The sequence below is a fragment of the Pipistrellus hanaki genome, assembly GCF_964339955.1.
Source record: "Pipistrellus hanaki genome assembly, chromosome: 8".
Lineage (NCBI taxonomy): Eukaryota > Metazoa > Chordata > Mammalia > Chiroptera > Vespertilionidae > Pipistrellus > Pipistrellus hanaki.
The window spans coordinates 12,080,334-12,105,237 of NC_140510.1; positions in this window are offsets into that span (position 1 = coordinate 12,080,334).

Sequence of the window (24,904 nt, forward strand, 5' to 3'; positions counted from 1 at the left end):
ATATCCAGAGAGCCACAGCTGGATTCTGCTTCCTTGGAGCAGAAGCTACTGGAACCATGAATTGATAAGAACACTCAAATGATAATTTTGAGGAGTTGCTAGGGGATGAGATGGGTTACCATGAGAGTGAGAAACTCCCTGGGCCACAGTTTTAAAAGACCTTCATATTTTCAGGGTTTTACTTTCAAGTATTCCACCAGGTTCTCAGTGAAAACCTAAGAAAGATTCTCTTATGACTGGCAGCTGGAGAGAAACAATAGTCATTGTGGAATATGCCCAGAGCATACTCCATAACAAAGGCCTGTTTTCCAAGAAAAGAGGCATAGTCAGGGTCTTATCCCAGCTGGGAAAAGGTACTTCACACTCTATTTCCCAGCAGCCTTCCTGTCTCATCTAAAGGGGGAGAGGAGGCATAATCAATAGGAGTCAAGAAAATAGATTGAGCTGAATCAGGTTTGGCTCAGTGGATAGAGCGTCGGCCTGTGGACTGAAAGGTCCCGGGTTCGATTCCAGTCAAGGGCACGTACCTTGGTTGCTGGCGCATCCCCAGTGGGAGGTGTGTAAGAGGCAGCTTGTCAACATTTCTCGCTCATCGAGGTTTCTAACTCTCTATCCCTCTCAATTCCTCTCTGTGTAAAATCAATAAAATATATTTAAAAAAAAAGAAAAGAAAATAGATTGAGAACACTGCAGCCAAAGAAAGAAGTAGGAGAAAGTAGAAAAAGCGATATAACTTAAGAAAGACTTGTGAAGGTAACACCATCAGATTCCCATATAATAAGCAAATTACAGCTGCAAGACACAGATTTTCTCTGAGGAGTACTTATGGAAACTCAAATCAAAAGGAAAGACAAAACTGAGGATGCAAAAGGAATTTAAACACTTATAGCAAATGTTAAATCCAGCACAACTCCTAAAAGCATATTAATATAAGTTCTTACACTAAGGATTGATTTACCTCAGTTCATTATATCTGATACATGTAACATGCTTGACTTTCAAAAAATATTTTAAGGCATGCCCAAAGGAAAAAAGAATGTCTGATGAGACAAAGCTATTGTTAATAGACTAAAAGGATTTGTTTGCCAGTGAGCAGCAAAGACCAATCAAATATAAATAGGAGTTTGCAGCCTAAACAGCAAAGATTTATTTTTAAGGAAATGGAACCAAACCTGGAGTCATAGTGAGCTGTTGTTTAAGACCTGGTTTCTTGAATGGTTTCCAGGAGATGGGTTAGACTCAGGAAAAAAAAAAATCATTAATCATGGTGGAGTTAGGGTCATGGTCTCTATTGACTGGGTTGTGCTAGGGTTAGGAGGTAGTTGATCATTGCATCTGGTCCCCATGGCATCACTCTGTCTGGCTTCACAAGGGTGTGGTCAATAGAGTCATTTTACTTTTCTGAGTGTGAAGTTAAAACACTACTGACCAGAACCTCATTGTCCTGAGGGTTTAATGTCTAAGGGAGTGTCTATGCAAGGGAAAGGGAGGTGAGTGGGTTAGTGTACTTCTACATTGGATAAGGGCCAGTTTGATTCAAAGGAAAGGAGAAAAGGTCAATTAAAGAAATGAAGTTTTTGTATGAATACACAATCATCAGAATCAAACTTAGGTATTATATAGATGTTGGAATTTTTAGAGATAAAATTTAAATGAGCTATGATCAATATGCAACAGGCTATAATGGCAAAACAACAACAACAAAAACAAAAACCAAGATACAAGAACAGACACGTAATGTAAGCAAAGAGATGAAAACTCTAAGTTATAAGGAAAATATTAGAAGGCAAAAATACTACAACAGAAATAAAAATGGCCTTAATGGGATCAGTAACTCAACATATCCAAAGAAATAATTGGTGAAGTTGAAAATAGATGAATAGAAAATTGCCATACTAAAACGAATAAAGAAAAACAAATTTTAAAAATTAAACAGAACATCCCAAAACTATAAAACAATTTAAATTTTAAAAAAAAGCACCAAAAAACACCAAAGTGCAGTCTGGGAAGCTCAGAGAATATGAAGCAAAATTAATATAAAAGCAATAATATAAAAATACTTAGGCACATCATATTGAAACTGCAGAAAACTAAGGACAGAGGAATCCTGAAATCAGTAAAAAAATAATAATAAGTTTGTTATTAAGGAATAAAGATAAGAATTACTATAGACTTTTCATCAGAAAGCATAAAAACAGAGTAAAGTAAAATACGGAAGTTTGAGTCAGAAAAAGTCATCAACCTAAAATTTTATATCCAGCAGAATTATCCTCCAAATGTGAAGGAGCAATAAAAACGTTCTCAAACAAAATTGAAAGAATTCATCAGCCACAAACCTGCCAAGAAAGAAATGGTAAAAGTTCTTCAAAGAAAAGGAAAATTCATAAAAAGAAAATAAAAGCATCACAGAAGGAATAAAGGGTAACCAAAGTCATTTATTTTTATTATTCTTAATCTAAAACACAACTGTTCAAGCAATAATAGCAACATAATATTGGGTGATCATAGCATATGGGTAAATGGAATGAATGACAGTAGTGTCAATGAGGGGCAGGGGGGAATATTCAGTTATAAAATATTTGCACTATAAATAAAGCAGTTATTGTTATTTAAAGACAAATTCAGATTAGTTGAAAATTTTATTTTATAAATTAGACCAATCATTAATTTTAAAAACTGTAATATATTTACAAATAGAATACCACTCAGTCATTAAAAAAAAGAAGGAAATTTAACCTTTTCTGACAACATTACTAGACATGGAGAGTATTATGCCAAGTGAAATAAGCCAGTCAGAGCAAATAGCAAATGCTTTCACTTATATGTGGAATGTAAAGGACAAAAATGAGCAAAGTAGAGATACATGTATAGATACAGAGAACATACTGATGGTTGCCAGAGGGGAAGGGAACTATGAGATTGGATAAAAAAGATGAAGGGATTAAGCAAAAAACTTCATAGACAGATAAATAGTATGGTCATTACCAGAGGACCATACATTAGGAGTGGGGAGAGGCAAGAGAGATAAAGAGGGTATAAATGGTGATGGGGTGATGAATACACAATATAATGTACAGATGAATTATACATCTTAAACCTATATGATTTTATTAACCCATGTATTCCCAATAAATTCAATACAAATGTCTATATGGTTGATATGCTGAGAAGAGATTGATTGAATCATACAAAATGCAAAATTATACCAGAGAATAAAAAAAGAAGATGGGATGAATAAAGAGCAAATGTGATAAATAATACAGTTAGAAACATGTTAGATATTAATCCAACTTGTCTTAATGGTCACTTTAAATTTGAATTGCCTAGATATACCAATTACATGTCAGAGAATGTCCTAGTGGATAAAACAAAAACAAACAAACAAAAATCTCTTGACCCTTGGGTCCTTGAGTTGACCCATGCTGCCTTCCTGTGATTCTCAACACAAAACCAAGAGATCTCTTTCTTCATAATGTCAATTAGCTCATGTCCCTACTCTTCTCAAAATTGTGCAGTGATATCCTATCTCACTCAAAGCAAAATGTAAAATCCTTATAGTTGTCTCTTATTATAGTTCTAGTTTTTATGGTCATACTCTTACTCTCTCCCACTCCTCTCCATCCATTCTCATTTCCTTGCCTCTATAGCTTATAAGGGAGACAAGCAATGAATAAATCGTGAGGAAGATTTTTACGGCTTAAGCCTGGTGATAGTGCACATCTCTTTCTCTCACAATCTCATGACCAGAATTCTGTCATATGAGTATATCCATCTGTGAAGGAGGCTACAGAGTGATTTCCCTCTTTCTTGGAATAAGAGAAGAGGGAGGAGGCTGAGGAGTTCTTGTAATATCTGTTATGGCAATTTAAGGAAGTTACCTGTTATTCTTAGTTCGCTTTTGCTTCTATTTAGATGATCATGTAGTTTTTCCTTTTGCTATGATAATTTGAAATGATTCAAATGTACATTCTAAAATTTAAAAACAATTTGATATTAAATCTACTTTGATGTATTGTATTTAATTTTTTTTAAATTGAAACACACCTCTGCATTTTATTTGCTAATGTTTTGCTTGAAATTTTTGTGTCTACATTCAGGAATGAGCTTTGTTTGATTTTCTTACCAAATATAAATTAGAATCACAAAATGATCTGAGGAGTATTTCATCTGTTTTACAATGAAGTTTACCCAATTTTTGAGTTTTCTATTTCTTGGTAATGTGACAGAATTCATAAAATCCTTAAATGTGTGGTAGAACTTGCAAATAAATTTTTCTAGGCCTATTTCTTCTTATATCACATTTGGTGATTTTTATTTCTCTAGGAATTAGTTAATTTCATCCAAGCCTTGGCTTTTGTTAGCAAAATATTTCTTACAATAAATTCTCACCTAACTTTTTTTCTCTGCTGTGTCTATACTTCAACCTTTCTTCTATTTCCAATTGTTCTTTTGAAGATCCTTCTCTTTCTCTTATCTGATTTTTCATAATTCTTGCTTAAAAGTTTATTTTATTTGATATGTATCTATACATAACTCAGGGACACAGACAATAGGGTGGTGAAGGCCTGGGGTGTGAGGGTAGAGGGTGGAGGGGGTCACTGGGGGATAAGGGGACCTCTGTAATATGTTCAACAATAAAGATAATTTTTAAAATCAACTTTTATGCTTATTGTCCTTCCCTCTCACTTCTTTCTTAAAACAATTTTATTAATTTTGGCCTTTATTTAGTTCCTTCCTGTTGTTTTCTTTAGATTTTGTTCTTCAGATTGTCCTTACTTCTTACTTTGGATTATTTTAGATATTATTTTCATAGTATACTTTTCTAACAGAGAAATATTTGTCAAACATGGGATTTTAGAGATTATTTTGTATTATCTTTTGAACCTTTGATCACCTTACTATAATAGCAAGAATGCATTTTTTATTATCATGTGAAGTAGAATTTAAAATTCATCCTTTTCTATTTGGATAGCCAGTTAAACAAAGATAATTTATGTTTAAGCTTGTCTTTTCTCTCCTATAGTGCCACCTTTTCATAGATAAAAACATCTGTGTATGTGTGGGTCTCCCTCTGAACCCTCTATTCCATTTCATATTTGCTTATATTTCTTTGCACCAAACCATGCCAGAAATTACTATATTTTTATAATAAGACTTTCTATCTAGCAGAAAAAGTTCTCAAAATCATTCTTCCTAATGGTTGCTTGAGCTCTATGTGACCCAGTGAGTTACCATCAAAAATGTTAAAAGCAGCCTGTGAGATTTTTATAGAAAACAGTCAACAGGATTTTTAAAAATCCTGTATAATTACATATAGTGAAGTTTACAGATCTTAAGTGTATGGTTCAGTAAGTTTTGACAAATTTATTCACCTTGATTTTATGACCAACACCCCACATCTCCCTTCACCCTGGAGATTTTCCTCATGGCCCTTCCCGGGCCGCTACCTGGCAACTGCCACTGCCTCAATTGAAGGTTCGTTATTCAATGTTCCCAGAAACTTCAGTTTTTGGTTTCTTAAGATAGAAAAGAGACAGATTATGTTCCTTGGTATATTTAGGATTTCATTTTCAACATCTCTTATGCTCTTCTTTTGCTGAAGGCATTCAGAGGATTTGTGCCTTGCTGGTAGAATAACTGGGAGAGTACTTTGTGGATAGACTATAACTTTCTTCCCCAAAATTCAAAGGCTGCCTCTCCACAGTGCCTTTGGTCTTCAAAGCCTCCCACTTGTTAGCCTTCCCTTCCCCAGCTCTGCGGCTGGACATGATGCCTCTGCTCCAAGGAGGGTCTCTGTGGAATGCTGGTTGGTCCTGAATATCTCACGTCTACAGCCCGTGCTGTTTGTACCTTCACTTTTTCAGTCTTTGTAAATAAAAGTCTCTTAGTAGCAGCCTTTATTATACTGTTTGACTTTGCTAGCAGCTCCTTTTTTTCCCTTTCCAAATCCCCTACCGCCCCCAGATGTGACGAGATGAACTTGTCTTGACTACCAGTGTCATCATTTGGATTTTTAGTGTAGCTGAAATAGATATAAGTATGTGTATCAGATCCATTTATATTTCTTTATGGTCCTATAAAAAGTTTTTCATTTAGTAATATGCCATATAAGCATCTAAAACCTTGTTAGTTTTATTATATATTTAGTCTTCTTTTCAATTTGAATATTAAATACTTGAAGGGTGCAATATTTTTAAAGTAAAGCTCAAAGATGTGTAAAGTAAATATGGGATCAGTGATGTGAACTCTAACCTTTACTTTCAAAGTGTCTATGAGCTGGTTTCACACAAGACTTTCTCTAAGATAGAATTACTCTTCATCAAAGCAGATAACTCAAGTAGAAGTTATATATACAGGATGTTTGTATACAGAAAATAATATCTATTATGCTGGAGGTAGAGACTAACTGTTTTTTGTTTGTTTGTTTTTGCTATTGGAGACATAAAGAGCAGGTAAATGAAAATAATCTGGGAGCAAAAACAAAGGAAAGGAAGAATACCTGACATTTAAAGTCTGGAACAGGCTACAGAGTTAGACCTTTTTAATATTTTGATCAAATGGGAGAAATTGGTATACGTGCATTATCTTCTTTGGTAATTTCCAGAAATGAGAAAAGATTGGTATTCATTTTAAGTGAGAAAACCTCAATTTCAGAGAACAAGAGACTCTAATTACAAAGTGTATAGTACAGGTTTCTGGAATCTGCAGGTTTAACAAAAATTACAAGGTAAGATTGATAAAAGTAGTTATTAGCTATACGTTGATAAATAGACCTAATGATATTGGTAAGTGTGGTAGGGGGTGGCCATGTTCAGATGTTAAAAAGACTGAAGACAGGCTTTTTAAAGAGACTGAAGATAAGCTTGTTTCTTTTTTTCTTTCTTTTTTTTTTTTGCCACCAACCAGATCTGAAATAGCATGGCTGACATGTATACATAAGGACCTATTTGACATTGAAATTGGGACTCAAAAGAACTGTTGGTCCAGAAAGGAACTCACTATAGACTGATTCATTTGCCTCTCAGCATAACCATTATGGCTTTTCTCAGTTTAGGTTCTTACAAGGGTATTTCTTAGATCACATGATCTCACTCATCTAGAGGAAATGATGAACAACATAGACTGATGAACAAAAACAGACTCAGAGAAAGAGAAGCACCGAACAAACTTTCAAACCTCAGAGGGAAAGTAGGGGAGGGTGGGGTAAAGGGGAAGAGATCAACCAAAGCTTGTTTCTTTTAGGAATTATAAGCAAAACACACCCGGAAGAGGGAGAGAGAGAGAGAGAAAGAGCAGGAGGAGTGGAAGGAGAAAGGGGGAAGAGTAGGGGGAGGAAGAGCAGGAGGAGGGACAGGGGGAGGAGGGAGAGGAAAGGAGGGAGAGAGGGAGAGAGAGAGAGAGAGAGAGAGAGAGAGAGAGAGAGAGAGAGAGAGAGAGAGAGAGAGAGAGAGAGAGAGAGAGTTTGCTTTGCCTCCCATTTCCATAATACATTCTTCTCCAGGCTAATCCTCCCAAAGCCCATTTCAGGTACCTATAATGGTTGCCTATTGTGGAAAATGAGAGAAGTATCAATATATTCCTCATTCTTTAAAGCATTCAGTTATTCTATCTCGTTCTGCTACTCTTTTGATATATGTGCAAAGAAAAATCAGATCCATAATGTATACGAATGCTGTGTAAGATTTCACCAATGAGTTTAAGTTGTGGCAGCTGCATGTTCCTTTTACTTCTGGATCAAATATACTTATATTTCAAACATGGGAGTTGAAAGAAGAATATACTGTGCATGTAACACCATGTTATCGTTCACAAATAGTCTTCCTCTTTTCTTATCCTATTCCATTTCTCATAGAACAAACTACTTATCTTATAGCTGCTATGGGCTCTGAGCATCAAGCACTGTGTGAAAGCAAGTATAAACTTTGCATTGTTTAATTTGTTATTCTTGAATGTCTCTTTCTTATAATATATCAGAATAATAATAACATCTGTTCATACTTAATCTCCCATTTTAATATGAGAAAGATAAATTGGTAACAACTTGAATGAGTGCAACCTTACATTTGGCAATTGATGTGTGTTCCTCTACTTTATAGCACAACATCTAAAAATGTGGGATACCATGACACTCAGAAAATGACAGTGACTATATGGTCAAAAATATGTTAAAAATTCAGCTTAAATATATGTTAAAAACTCCCAATAACTAGACAGGTAAAATAGAAGGTAAATTAGGATGTTTAACCCACTCAAGCCATTCCTGCCTAGTAAAGATCTTCAAGATTCAGAGTGAGGAAAACTTATAAAACTCAAATAAAAGCTTCTGAAATCTATTCATTATCCCCAACCTACACAGAATGTAAAATCAGAAAGCCATGGGAGTTAGGAAGAACTGAGCAAAATTTATCTAGTTAGTTTTACGGTTAGGCTGTAAAATGAAGTTTTAGAGAAAATTGACAATTTAAATGTGATTCAGTGAATAGTGAACATATGATACACAAAGTATGTTTGTCTGTGGGGAACCAGGAGCAAATTGAGTAAAATGAATATACTCTTACTAAGTAGAAGTATAGTTTTCCATCACCAAAATCAACTGCAAACTGCTCACTTGTTCCTGGGGTGTTTCTATTTTTATTTTTGGTGTAATGAGCTGTAATTGTGCTAGCAGCTATCTTCCCATTTTGAGATTATTGGCGGAGCTACAGGGAATCCTTGCAGGTTGGGTTTTCCAACCACCAAGAAGCTTATATATGGCATTTAACTGAAGCTACTTAGCAAGGTCCTGTGTGCCACAACTCCAACCCCCAATTAGCTCAGGACCCCTCAGATGTATGGAAAGTGATGGAAACAAAACAACACATTGCATTAACCTTTGAGGTTAATTTCATATAGTGCAATTCTACTCCTAACAGTAAGTAAATGACCTGGAACTATTTCTCCAACAATTATTAGTATTCAGGTGAATTACTTTCTGAATGTTTTAATCAAATAATATTGAAAATGATTGAATTTATAGTATGTTTTAAGGATTATGTGTATTTTATAAAAGCAATAAAAATGTGTTTACTTTTTAATTGGTGTGGCTCAGTAGTTGTTGAGTGTTGACCCATGAACCAGGAGACCACAGTTGGAATTTTGGTCAGGGCACATGCCTGGGTTGCTTGCTTACTCTCCAGTAGTGGGTATGCAAGAGACAGCCAATCAATAATTCTCTCTCATTATTGATGTCTCTATCTCTCTCCCCAACTCCCTTCCTCTCTGAAATCAATAAAAACATATTTTAAAATAAATGAAAAAGCAATAAATACTTCTCCTGACTTCACTGATCTTAAAATATAGTGAGAAAAATGCAAGGTGTGAATTCTAAAGCATGATGAACTTTCAGGCAGCTATAAGGAGTATTATACTTGAAATAGTTACAAGACGCAGATAATGAAAAAATACATGGAGCTGAAGTTTAGTGTGGATTTCATGAAAGAGTAAAAACAAAATTTTCAAAACAGTGTAAGTATTATTTGTGGTTAGATACAAATTAAGGAAAGAAAAACATTTTGTAAGAGAGAAAAGAATGAGCAAATAAAGTGAAATACTGGTTTTAAGAAAAATGACCATGAGTTTGAGATGATGAGCATTTTGAACGCTTCATAACGAGTAGCATAAATAACAAATATGGGCTGGAGATGGGGAAATAAAGGTAGGTTTGTGCCAATCTGTGAAGAGGCTTAAATATTATGCTAAGTAGTCTTGATTGTTGAATGTTGTGAGCAAGTTTGTGATTTAAGAAGATAATTCTGGGGTAGAGTGAAGTGTACATTATAAGGCATAGAATCTTGGGACAGAGTCAGGAGTATGAAATTATTCAAGAAATTCTTTAAAGGCCAATGGTAAAAAAAAAAAAAAATGAAAATGAAAATGTGAAAATATTGTGGAGAAAGAAGAAGCAGGACTTGGTGACCAAGTGGTTATAACAAAATGGAAGATATTTCATTCACTGAGAATCCAGGAATGCAGGAGAAAGCACATTGGCCAGATGGTGCAACTGTATGTTGGGTGTGGAAGCTGAATGTGGAGGGAAAATTGCCACTCCTAACACATGGGCTTTGGAAGGGGCCCACTTTGAAAAAGAGGGTGCCAACAGAGTATGGTAGCTGATGGGTGCTGGATATGGTCTTCCAAATCCTCAGGGAAGTTACTGTATTGTCAAGATTATTTCTGTGAACATTTTTTTTGAGTGGGTGGGTCATAGCTTAGATAAATAAAATATGCTGAGTTGCCAGGGCTAACTGGCAGACCCTGAACAACTGATGACACATGTTTCTGTGAAAGAGTGGCTAAGGGACTACTTAGCTATAGCCACCAAGTAGCCTAATTCACCTGCCTCCTTAGGCTTTTATTGTAAAAAACAGCTTGAACTAAAATTAACTGTTAGATACTATCAGTAGGGTAAGTGTCCTTGAGAAAGTACATGTTTCTACAAGGTTGGGTCTAAAAGACTAAACATAGATATTTTTGCAAAACACCCAGGGCTTGGACTTGTTTGGAAACGTCAAGGCAGGGGCTGCCACCTTTGCCAAGGTCCCTCTAGAGGCCCTCAACCTTTCAGAGAATCCTTCTTACAGACTTTCCAATCAAGTCTGTGCTACCCCACATCTCACCCCTTTTTGTTTTGTTGGCTGTAGAAGATTAGAGGGATGTGGTGAACTGTTTGCTTTGGAATGGTGGGGTCTGTGAAGCTCACTCACTGCTTGAGTTCTGATTTCCTAGACTATAATAAAAACAAAGAAAATTACAATGACAGCAATGGTTAGTCTAATTAAGAAGACAGGGTGCTTATAAGTATTAAATCTTGCCTTCTAGGAAGCTGTAGGAGACAGGATTATAAGGGGTAAGGAGCTAGGGTAAGGAATGTAACTACTGGTATGTGTAGGCCTGGAGTCTGTAGACATCAGCTGTTGTTAGGTGATGAGATGATGTTGAGGAGCTCACTCCTGGTGGGTCGGTCGGACCATGCTTATTAGTTCTGCTTACTGGATTCACAGTTGAGTCTCTTCTCTAATTACTTTGCACAGGATTTGAAAACAAAAATTTAAGAAAAACTTAATCCTCTATTCACATATAAGTATATGTGCTCTAAAATTTAAAATAATATGATTACTTTTCAGAATATAATATTCCACAGTATTATAACTTATAACAATTAGTTATAAATGAAAACATATTAGAATCTATTTAATAGAATATATAAATAGAACATAATTATCATTTCCTTATTTGACAGAGCTTCCCATATACCTTAAGTATAAAATTTCCTTGATAATGAGAGAAAGCAAATCTTAATATTCAAACCCTAGGAAGATAGTAAAATATATTATTATATATTATCATTAAACAGTATTAAGTGATGTATTAATTTAAAGTAATCAACTTCCCAATTAACAAAACATAATCATTTTAATAATATATATATATATATATATATATATATATATATATATATTCACATTCTTAAGCTTAACAGAGATAACGAATTCCTTAGCTGAGAAACAATTCCCTGGAACTTGGAAATCCGAAGTGGGCTCCAATGACTTACTGTGCATTGGAGCATTTTCTTACTCTTTATTTCTGAGGGTACCATTGCGTTCCTGGCTCATCACACGGGGAACCACCTGCCAGGGCTGACTGGCAGACCCTGAACAACTGATGACTGGTTACTCTGACACATGTTTCTGTGAAAGAGAGGCTAAGGGACTACTTAGCTATAGCCACCAAGTACCTCATTCACCTGCCTCCTTAGGCTTTTATTGTAACAACAGCTTGAACTAAAATTAACTATTAGATACTATCAGTAGGGTAAGTGTCCTTGAGAAAGTACATGTTGCTACAAGGTTGGGTCTAAAAAAACCCCTAAATATAGAGATTTTTGCAAAACACCCAGGGGCTTGGACTTATTTGGAAAAGTCAAGGCAGGGGCTACCGCCTTTGCCAAGGGTACCCTAGAGGCCCCTGACCTTATAGAGAACCATCCTTACAGACTTTCCAAGCAAGTCCCATGCTTCCCCACATTGCCTCATTTATTATAAACACGCTATCCACATTTAGTCTTTCTTTTTTTTAAAAATATATTTTTATTGATTTCAGAGAGGAAGGGAGAGGGAGATAGAGATAGAAAGAAACATCAGTGATTAAAGAGAATCATTGATCTGCTGTCTCCTCCACCTCCCCCCACCCCAACACACACACACACACACACACACACACACACACACACACACACACACAAAATACATTTTTCCATCTTCTGATCCTCTTTGTTCACTTTTGCATCCCAACTGGGCAAACTTCAGACTAGTTCCCAAAGTTGCTGCTAGGCTATGGAAGGTGACTGACTCATCTTGTGGTGGAAGTTGCTTTTGAGATGACATGACTTTTCAGAATTCAATGTGAAAAAGTAGGGTGTCAGGCTCCTTAACCATCAGAGTCTCAAACTGACATAGAGCTTCAGTTCTGTTCCTCTCATAGCTTCAGTCTGAGGTGTGGGCAAGGTCCAACCAGCCATCCTGTTCACCGGCCTTTAACCTCCTCTGGTGGGGTCCCTCAGTGAGCCTGCAATCCGGTTATGTTCCCTGACTGGGAATGGAATCGTGACCTCCTGGTTCATAGGTCAATGCTCAACCATTGAACATCACAAGCCAGGGCTAGTCTTTCTTTTTAAAGACTTCTCCCACCCTCATCACTGAAGAACACAAGTGAGAATAAACAAGTTCATGACAAAACCAAAACGATATGTACAGAATAAGAAACATAGTTGAGAAAGTCTGGGGGAGTATATTTTGGAATTAGAACAAAGAGTTATGAGGTATTGGACTATGTGAGTTGATAGAAATGAGTTCAGGTTACATTCACCCAAATATGCAATTCTTACCTGCCTTCTTAGTTATTTAAATGTAAAGGGTAAGGAGCAAAAAGGCTATACAGATAACTCAGATTTTGAGATTAAGTTCCTGGGGAAAGGTTATGCATTTTTAATAAATGAGGAAACATTAGATAAGGTGTTGGAGCAAGAAAATGAATATGTGGAGCTGGAAGTGCTGGTGAGACATTAAAAGATGTCCAAGAATTCCAATCTGGTACTCCAATTAGAAGATGTGGCTAATCATGTGTACTTGTCAGTTACTAGCATGGAAATGTCAACACTGAGGGACTAGATGAAGGACAGATGGTGGAAGACAGAATGTTGAAATTCACCCAATAAATATTTATTGAAGGAACAACATGTATCAGGAACTCATTGCAGTGAAAACAGTAGACCAAGCCTGTTTTTTGTTTTTCATGAAAAATTTGGCTGTTATGAAAGTGGAGTTAAGAAGATGATTTGGTAAGAGGAGAGAGCAAGAGGAGACAGACAGTAGAAATTCTTAATAAGAAGGAATGGGAATAAGAAAAGTATGCAAAGGGAAAGAGCACAAAACTTACAGCCAAGCAGAACAGTTCAATCATATCTTACACACATTGTAGAAAGTATGAATTCCATTGAGTAATTGAGTCTTAATTTTCTCATTCTATCTAATAAAAAAGTAATATGCAAATTGACCATCACACCAAGATACATAATGGCCATCCCCATGTGGTCAAAGATCGCTGCTCTCATGTGGAAACACAATGGCCACCACAAGATAGCTGCCACAAGATGTCTGCAGGGGAGGGAAGTTCTGGGAAGTTAGGGGTGATCAGGCCAGCAGAGGAGGGCAGTTGGGGGAGACCAGGACTGCAGGAGAGGGCGGTTGGGGGGTCTAGGACTGTAGGGGAGAGCTATTGGGGAGGACCAGGCCTATAGGGGAGGACAGTTGGGAGGGACTCAGGCCTGCAGGGGAGGACAGTTGGAGAAGGGTAGGCCTGCAGGGGAGAACAGTTGGGAGCAGCAGTCCTGGATTGTGAGAGGAATGTCCTACTGCCTCTAAATGGGCAGTCGGACATCCCTCAAAGGGTCCCAGTTTGGTGAGGGTGCAGGCTGGGCTGAAGGATCCCCCCATGCATGAATTTCATGCACCCGGCCTCTAGTTTATTATATAAAGTAATCATAATTATTCTATTGTAAGGATTAAATAGATAAAACATGTTGAGTTGCCTTACTCATTGCAAAAATTCCATCCATTTCCAACTTCCTTTTTAATCGTTTCCTCTCACTCTCATTACCGAAGAACTCAAAAGAGAAAAAAACACACAAACCTATGCATCTCTGCATCTCTTAGAGTAGGACAATGGCTTCCTACTGTTTTCGGTATAAATTTTAAACTTCCTCCTGTGGCTGACCAGGATGTGCACATTGACTCTTCAGCCCCCTCTTCCCACCTGCCTTTGCTTCTCTCCGTGTGTGTCCTAGAAACTGTTTTTCATGTGGCAACTTCAACATTGCCATTCTTACTTGGAATGCCCCTCTGTCCTCCCTGATTCACCATTTAAGGACAGGTTAGTTCAGATTTCAGCTTCACTTCTCAGGAAGTCCTGACTTCCTAAAGCAGAACAGACCACACAGTTGTATTCTTTCTGAAGGCCCAGTTCTCCTTTACAGCACCTTTCACAATTGCAAGTAAATAATTAACAGTGTCTATATCTCCTAATAGAACATGTGCTGCAGAATTGTCTCTACCCCAGTTAACTTGATGAATAGCCACAAATCAGATGCATAGCCTAGACCTATTGCATCTGTGAATGAAAGCAAAGGGTAGATATCCAACTGAAATGAATGAATGAATAAATGAATGAAAGAATGGAAACATAGGAATAACACAGAACAATGTCGCTATAAATACATCCTAGGTTCCAAACAGAAGGGTCTGGTGTCAGGCTATACAGGTAATCACTCTTAATAATTTTGTATGTGCCTATGATCCATAAACTTTCCTAAACATTTAAAATACTTCTTTATGCATTTAAGCTGTAGTAAGTCTGTATAACCAGATATTATAGAAATGTACTTCCCCATTTTTGTCCTCATATTTATTTGCAACAGCTTATTCTCTCAAACTTCATGGTTTTCTTCTCCCTTTATTGCAATTCTGGAGTTCTAGTGTAACCTAATAGCCTCATCAGCTCTTACGTTTTTGGATGTTAGACCCTGAGTGTGGCCTACTGCTCTGCACATGGTAAGCTTTCATATTGAAAACTTTTATATTTTTACTTGCTTAATTGATTCACCTTTTCCTTGGGCTTTGCTCTTAATTCTGCACATTTATGTTAGTTATTGGAGGTGCAAATGCAATGATACACGATGTGAATTTTGGTATTCACAGTGTCTAGGGGTAGGAGAAAAATCTCTTATTTATCCAAAATCTTCTCTGATGAGACCCTGGGATGAACTATTGTTCCTGTCCCTGATAGTCTATTCTATGTAGTCACACTGAATGTTTTCAAAAGCCAAAATAAATAAATTATTTTAAAATAGACCATCATAATAAAACATACTGCAAAATCAAATAACTGAATTCTTATAATCAGTCCTTAATGTAAATAGAAAGTCTTTAAAGCAGATAGGAATGGGGCAAAATTTTAGTTCTGCCATTTATTTGTTATATAACTTTTACGCATTTTCTGGGCTTTAGCTTCATTTTTTCTAAAAGTAGTAATATTACCAATAAACTTAGAGTAATGAGCTAATGATTTAACTTACTGCATTAAATGAAGTCTTAATTACATTCATCACAATCTTTACCTAATCAGTAATAGTTCCAATGAATGAGTTGGATGGGATTAAAGAGTAGGCACTGAGGCTTCTGAAAATATTTCTGAAAGTAGCTAAATGCATTAATCTAGAATTGGTGTCTGCTGTTAAGATGTTACTAGGAAAGATAGGATATAATTACAATGTTGAAAACCTTAATGAGGATTGGCTGTATTTTGCCATCTTTCTGTAGTCAGTGCCAGTATCTACAACTTAAGAGGAACCCAATAGATCTTCATTGCACTGAATCAGATTTTATTAATTCCTCTATTATAATCACCCAACTGTTTAGAGAGAAGTTACAGATTTTGAAGCCATATACTCATTTATGAAAAATGGAATTTATTTTATTTTCCTATAATATTCTAATTTTTGTCTGGAGTCTCCATTCTGCTTAATAGCAAAATATTTAATTTAGTTACTTCTATAAAGTATAAGTCAAGTTTTATGATTCCTCCTCAGCTATTTCAGACTTAAATATTACTCAAATATGTTATTTTCTCTTTTCTGCTTTCTTGGATTTATATTTTCACATGGCTGAAGGGGAGAAGGAATAATTTATATGTGCCCAAATACAAGGCATAATGAATAATTTTGAATGCTTATGAAGATCATCTGGCAGAATTATTTTAAAAATAAGCAAATAAATTTAATGCAGGTTTAGTTTAGTTTCTTGGGGGCATTAGCTCATAATTTCAAGTTAGTGGTTAGAATAAGTATGCTTTTAGTAAATATCTTTGAAAAACACAATGATTATGTTGAAGAGAACAAAATTTTATATCAATTACAAAGTAGAAAAAAAAGTAACTATTCTAAAGTTTTATAGAAAGATTGTTGGGACTTTGGATAAAAATTGATTTTCCATAACACAGTATTGTGCAAGATTTTTAAGATTCTATCTTTCAAACAACTTAGATGGAAGCAAGAGTAATGTGCCCTGGAATACAATACTATTAGATTTATTAAATAAACAGTGAGTGACACCTGAGGTCATTACCTGTATTAAAGGAGCATGAGAAAAATGTGAATACATAAGGAAACATGCTGGTAATTTTGCATGTGTAAATAATAAATTAAACATTATTATAAGTGGATATTATGTGATTACCACCAAAAATATGTATTCACAAAGACCAAAATGCATTTTTTTTAATGAGTGGAAGAGATAGGAAAAGACAGAGAGAAATCTCACATCAATTGGTTGTGCCCTTACCAGGACCTCGGGCCAGGGAGAAGCCTGTGACAGAAGTACATGCCCTTGTCCAGAATCAAACCTGGGATGCTTCAGTCTGCAGGCTGATGCTCTATCCATATAGCCACACTGGCTAGGGCCCAATATGCATTAAAAAAGTGATCTCATTGAAAAAAAATAGGAAAATTGTTTCTTGATTGTGATCACCTCATGTGTGGGCATATAAGTGTTTGGAAGACTATCTATTGAGAAGGAAATGTGGAAAATTGTGGTTCCTGGCTGTTATCAATCTTCATGTAACTGTCTGTTGAGACTCTGTCTCTTTGTCTGCAAGTCCTTGGCCCAGGCTGACATCTGGAGCTGACCTCTCTAAATACCCTTTTCCATCTTCTGATCCTCTTTGCTTACTTCTGCATCCCAACTGGGCAAGCTTCAGACTAGTTCCCAAAGTTGCTGCTGGGCCATGGAAGGTGACTGACTTATCCTGTAGTGGAAGTTGCTTCTGAGATGACATGACTTTTCAGAATTCAATGTGGAAAGCAGGGCATAAGGTTCCCTAACCACCAGAGTCTCAAACTGACATAGAGTTTCGGTTCTGTTCCTCTCATAGCTTCAGTCTGAGCAGTAGGCAAGGTCCAACCAGCCATTCCGTTCACCGGCTGTTAGCCTCCTCTGTTAATTCCCCTTCTTTCTTCCTAATTCCAAAACACAAACACTTATCCTTTTGATACGTTCTTTTCAGTCACTCTTGTTCTATTACTTTTTGAAATCTCAGATTCAGTCTTAGCATGCTACAAAAGGATTCACTACCTATACATATTTCTTGATGAGATGTAAATAGAAGATCACTTGTGCTTATAAAACAAAAAAAAAATGAAACAAAAAAAATCTCAATTTATTCAAGCTTCTAAATCTAGCTTTCTACCAGTTTACATAAATCACTAGGAAAAAAGTTGCAACAAGTTAAATATACCACAAAGTAACAATCAGCCACATCCAGAGTGTGATGAGGATGAGTGCTCTAAGATAGATAGAGGCAGTCATATTGTGTGTTGGAGTGATGGTCAATCTGCATATTACTCTTTTATTAGATAGGATAGAGGCCAGTTTTTTTTTCCCCCAATAAATATATGACTTAAAATGGGAAGGAAGATTGTTAGAGACTAAAAGTGACTTAGAAAACTAAATGTGTACTAGTATGCCTTGTTTGGTCCCTGAATTGAACAAACCAATTATAAAATCATTATTGAGATAGGCAGGCAAATATGGATATAAATAAGATTAAAAATAGTAAGAATTTGTTACTTTGATTAGATGTGATAATATTATATTTATACTATAGGCCCAGTGCACAGATTCAGACACTGGTGGGGTCTCTTGGCCTGGTCTGTGGGGATTAGGTCGAAACCAGATCTCCAACATCCCCTGAAGAGTCCCAGATTACGAGAGGGCAGTTCTCAGGTGATGCACCTGGAATCAGGTTTCCTTCTCTCTGGTTCTGGGTGAGTCACCCAAGAACCACAGCTGCCAAGTCACTGCAGCTTGGCAGCTCCTGCATTGAGTATCTGCCCCCTGATGGTCATTGTGCATCATAGCTACTGGTCAGATGGCCACTTAAGCATATATGTATGTGTGTGTGTGTGTATAAATACACACACACACACACACACACACACCGTATTAACCGGTGTATAAGACGACCTCCTTAATTTTACAGTTAAAACATAGGTTTAGGCTTATATTTGCTGTATAAGACTACCCCCCACTTCTGAGGCAACACCAGTTCTTTTTTTTAATAGATGGCCTCTCTGACTCTGGCCAATCTAAGCAGGCTTTTTTTCGTTTCAAACGTCGTCTTATACGCCGGAAAATATGGTGTGTGTGTGTGTGTGTGTGTGTGTGTGTGTGTGTGTGTGTATATATATATATATATATATATATATATATATATATATATATATATATTTTTTTTTTTTTTAGAAACCTGGTACACAAAATTTGTGCACGAGGTGGGGGAGTGTCCCTCAGTCCACCCTCTCCAATCTGGGGCCCCTTGAGAGATGTCCAACTTCCTGTTTAAATGGGCAGTTGGACATCCCTCTCACAATCTAGGACTGCTGGCTCCTAACTGCTTGCCTGCTGCCTTCCTGATTGCCCCTAACTGCTTCTGCCTGCCAGTCTGATCACCCCCTAACCACTCCCATGTCAGTCTGATTTATGTCTAACTGCTCTCCTGCCAGCCAGCTTTCCCCCAACATCTCTCCCCTGCTGGTCTGGTCACCCCTAACTGCCCTCCCCTGTAGGCCTGGTCTGCCCCCAACTGCTCTCCCCTGCAGGCCTAGTGTTTCCCAACTGCCCTCTCCTGCTGGCCATCTTGTGTTCACAAAGGGGCAGGATCTTTGAACACATTGGGGCAGTCATATTGTGTGTTGGAGTGATGGTCAATCTGCATATTACTCTTTTATTAGATAGGATAGAGGCCTGGTGCATGTGTGGGGTTCAGCTGGCTTGCCTGAAGGGTGTCCCAGATCAGGGTGGGGGTTCCCTTGGGGTGTGGGGTGGCCTGGGTGAGGGGCCTGTGGTGGTTTGCAGGCTGGCCATGCCCCCTGTGACCCAAGTGGAGGCCCTGGCATCTGGAATTTATTTACCTTCTACAATTGAAACTTTGTAGTCTGTAGTGGAGCCAAGCCTCCTGCTGGCTCTATGGCTGCAGCCATTTCTGTTTGGATTTGTTTACCTTCTATAATTGAAACTTTGTAGCCTTGAGTAGAGGCCTAGGTTGGCCAGGGCAGTTGGAAAGCTTGCCTTCCTCTGATATCAGGGGCAATGCTAGTCTGTTCTCTCCAGCTCTGTGGCTGCTGCCATTTTTCTTGGGATTTATCTTCTATAATTGAAACTTTGTATCTTTGAGTGGAGGCCTAGGCCAGCCAGGGTGTGTGGAAAGCTTGGCTTCCTCTATTGCCAGGGAAACCCAAGCGTCTCAAGTGTTCTCTGTGGCTGCAGTCATCTTGGTTGGGTTTATTTGCATACTCACTCTGATTGGCTGGTGGGTGTGGCTTGTGGGTGTAGCAGAGCGATGGTTAATTTGCATATTACTTTTTTATTATGTAGGATATGTGTGTGTGTGTGTGTGTGTGTGTGTGTGAGCATTAATAAAAACACTATGTGTAAATACTACCAAGATGAATACTGATCTGAGATTTGCTTAAAATAATGAGACAAAAATGTGTCATAAAATATGATATAAGATTGTGTTGGAGAAGGCCACTGACAGTTCATTACTGCTGGTGAGCACTGGCGATGGAGGCTCCTTCCCCCACTTCTGTCCTTGGGATGTATGTTCTGTCCCTCATTCCCACTGTGGGAGCTGTTGTGAGAACACATACTTGAGAGGGTAAAGCACTGAGATCTTCCGGATGGTGTATGGGACAGACCCCTTTCCAGGCTTCTATATAAACTTTTAAGGTTCTGGCAGATTGGGTGCAGAGATGTACATTTTCTCTGGTCACTCTGTGCCCTCCATGTACAGGACCAGTTTCAGATTTCACCCAGGGAGCTACTGAGGCTGTGAACCAACAGATCAGCAAGTATCTAGGAGTTGAAGCTGGGCAATGCCGGCAGAAAGGTCATTTCTGTAAGCTCTCCTTTTGGAAACACTTGAATATTTCCATAGTGAAAACTATAAAACCTAGAATTCAAGAATTTGACCCTGCAACTCAATCCTATATTTACTCCTGCCAACTCCCTCCTGCCATTATAATGACCAGAACTTCTCTGAAGCCTGGACGAGGGGGTTAGGGATGCAGGAAAGGAAAGGCAATGATGAAAAGTTCAACATTTTATCCCGCCACCTGTCCTTTCTTTTCATTCTTTTCAATTAAAAGTAAAACAGACAAATACATATTTAGTCTGAGTAAATACAGTATCTCGGGCCAAAATCACTTAGTGATTAATTTTATAAACATTTATTTAAAAATGTTATTGGATTTGTGCAGTTATTTGGTCACAATGTTTCCTTTCAATTAACCCATGGTTGAAGATAACTAGTGTCAGGGGTCAATTTTAAAAAGGAGCTCTCAGACTTGAAAAGGTTGGGATCCACGTATATTCAAAGGCCGCTGTTTCACAGAGGTCTTTTAATTTCCGCCCTGGGAGTGCTGACCTCAGGATAAAGAGAACTTTAGAAACCCATGTCAGCTTGCTGGCTGGTGTCTGCGTGGATTCTCTGCTCGGCCCCTGTGCCTGTTAGCCTTTCTGCCTGCATTTCCTCACTGAGGGCCCAGTCAGTGCTCTTAGACTTGCTGGTGGCCAGGCCTGAACCCCTGAGGATGGGGAGCGTGGTTTTTGAACTCACAGGAAGTCCTGCTGATGGTATTGCAGCGCAAGCAGGGAGGGCCCAGAGGGGCACGTTGCATGAGTTGCTATTCTGGGAACACTTTGAGCCTCTTTTCCTGGTTTTGACCCCTGGCCATGCTTAGAAGCTGCTTCTCCCCTGTCCTCTCTGTGGGCTGGGAGATGAATCTGTTCAAGGAGATATGGGTTCCAGGAAGGGTATCCTTTCATTGCTCAAATGCCAGGTACCAGTGGCTTCCCTGGCTTATTCTTTTCTGCCCTGTGCATGCATGCCACTGGGCTGCTTTGCACTGGTGCCTGCTTAATCACCAACACTACAGAGCGGGTCACTCTGGAAACCTCCTGCTGGAAGAGTCAGGTGGAATGAGGGAGAGGACTCAGAATTCAGTATGAACTGGTTAGAAAAGCACCAAATAAGGATCCAAGCAATCCTGCTTTTTTTCATTATTCTCCTGTGGGACTTAGGACAAACCTATGCCCTCACAAAAAATAAAATAATAAGATAAAACAAAATAAAAGATAGCTATCTATCTTTTATCTATCTATCTACCTATTATCTATCTATCTATCTATCATCTATCATCGATTTATATTCTTGATAGTCTCCCTATCTGAAATGTTGCATGAGAAACTTAAAATCCAATCAAAACAAACAAAAAACATAAAATGACAGATGTAAATGTGATATAGTTTAAGGGCAGGAGATACTTGAGGGCAGAGAAACTTCATGAAAGTGGTCTCTAATTACAAGGGGCTATGGAAACATTATATTTGACATTGGCTGAAAAGTTCCTTAATTATCCAGTTCCTGAAAATAACACTTGTTTGTTGACATTTAGGTCTTCATCATAAAAGATTAGAACAAAGACATTTTTAAAAAATTATAATTGAATGTGCCAGATATTTAGCTGGGTTTGATATTTCTCTGTGCTTTCGTGCGTCTGCAAATATTTCATTTCCTGAATCACAGCAGGCTCCATTTCGGGACTACAGTTAGAAGCACAGTGCCAAAGCTTCTTTCACACGCCAGGACTCTGCTTCTTTCCTGAGCTCCTTTGGAGCCGATAACTGCATGAATTACAAATGATGATCCAAGGAAATGTAATGGCTTCATTAAAAGAACAGAATGTAAATCTGATCCCTTTTCACCTCGGATTTGGACCAGAGGGCTTTCGCTCTTGGTGGATTCATTTCACTTCCTTCTCTTTCTTATTCTGAGTGCAAAGGGCAGCAGTTACCCCAGTGGATTGTGTGGGCCCCTGCATTTCTGACTCTGGCTCCGTGAACACTTTGCTTGCCTACTGCCCTTGATTTACTGCGCTGATTCCTAGCTAGCATAGCTTTGAAATCATTTCTGTGACAACTTTCCTTTTTCCTGTCTTCCCATTCCATGCCCTCTCTGAGCTGCCCAAATCAATGAAAACATCATTTAGACCAGGACTTCCATAAGCAGGACTGCCTTGGTCACCTTTCACCCAACGGGCATGCCCAGCTCCAGGGGCAACGAGCTCAGTAAGCCCTGCCTTCTCATAGGTCGGTCCTGTGATGCAGAAAGCCTCTGCCTCCAGGGACAAGTGTAATCAACTCCAAAGAGCTGGCTGCTCTGGGGATGGGAGTTAATTCCCATCGCATAGTAATGCTCCTAAAATGAGGGCCCTGGGGAAATGTTCCCAGGCAGGGCTCTTCAGAGAGGCTTATTGCTTTTCTCATCAGCTTCTAAGGCTGTTTATGAAGCATGGGCTTCTCTTTTCCCACGAGACAGCACTTGCAGAAAAAGCAAACCCCTGGATAAACATACTTCACCAGGTATCATCCCTTTTTACCCCCACAAGGAAGGCTGATGGGTGTCTGGTTAGACGGGGTTTACATATTGTGGGTGTGTGGCTCAACCTGCCCAGCTGCCTCACAAACTCCCATTTTTTCCCCCTGGCCCTGATAAATGAATTGAGGCGGCCACAAGCAGTGCCTCTTTGTTTTATCTCTTCAGTACTGGGCAATATTTTTCTAATAGTATTGCTCCAAAATAACGCTGCTGCCTTATTCCAGTACTCTGGACACTACAGATGTGGCTAGTTGTGGTTAAATGCTACAGAAGTCTGCCTGTGTTCTGCCTGTTTTCTCACCAATGAGCAAGGTGAACCCCACATGAAACAAATGGCTTTGCATGAATGTGATTTCCAAAAGAATCGGAATGTTCTTCCATCTCAGACCTACTCACTCTACCTGTTCCTTTCAAGTGTGTATTTATGAGGTAAGAGGAAGTGTACATGGAACAATTGAGAAGCTTTTGGAATCATACATATTTGGATTCAAATACTATTTTAATTATCTTCTGATTAGATGTGGAAATTTAAAAATTCTTAGATTTAGTTCCCTTATCTGTTATGACAAATTATTGTTTATTTTATTTAAAAATTAGAGGCCCAGTGCATGAAATTCTTGCATGGCGGGGGGTGGGGTGTCCTTCAGCCCAGCATGCACCTTCTCCAACCCGGGACCCCTCAGGGAATGTCCGACTGCCATTTTAGGCCTGATCCCAGAGATTGTACCTAAACCAGCAGTCTGACATCACTCGTGCAATCTGGGACTGCTGGCTCGATGGCCTCCTAACTGCTCCCCTGCCAGCCTCATGGCCCCCAACTGCCCTCCCTGCCAGCCTCATGGCACCTAATCACCTCTGCCTCGGCCCCCACCACTGTGGCTTTGTCTGAAAGGAAGTCAGATGGTCAGAAGATGACCGGTCTCCCGATCTAATTAGCATATTACCTTTTTATTAGTATAGACTACAAATGAAAATCATGGCTGTTATGAAAAATCTTAATACTACAAATATTCAGAGAAAATAAATGACAGTTACTCCAGCAACCCTTTCCACCTGGGCCTCCACCTAAAACACATCCATGCGGAGACCCAATATTATCTGTGTGATACTGAGCAGTCATTGTGCTTCTAAACTCATGTATAAATAGGAAAAAGCATACATATGTATTATCTTTATCTTTTTATTTTTCTGACAAAATTGTATCATGTATTATGATATCAAGAGGCGCTATACACACTCTTTCTAATCTACATTCTTCACTTAACTTTTGTATCCCTCTCTGGAACTGCTGTAACAGGTCTAAAATATTGCAAAATCTAGATGTTCTATAGTTTATTGGAATACTACTTATTTATGAAAATTAGGTTTCCCCACTTTAAAAAGTGCTAAAACAAATGTTCTGTAGTTACATTTGTAAGTACTGGTACTTTTTTTCAGTATAGTAAATTTTTAAAAGTGCAAATGATGAGTTCAAAGACTGTGAACATTTTAATATTTTTAAATTACCAGATAACCTTCAAAATTTGGTAGTGATCTACATATATCCATAAGCAAGGTGTGAGAGAATCTGATGGGGAGGACTTATAATCTAATAGATAGAGCACTTGAATTAATCTGAAAAGTAATCATATTATTTTAAATCTTAGAACACATATACTTATGTGTCCAGGAGGTTAAATGTTTTATATGTGAGTAGGGGGCTAAGTTTTTCTTAGGGTTTCCTTTTCAAGGCCCACTTGAAGTGATTAAGGAGGTGACTCAGCTATGAATTCAGCAAGCAGAATTGATAAGCAGGGTCAGACTGATCCACCAGGAGTCA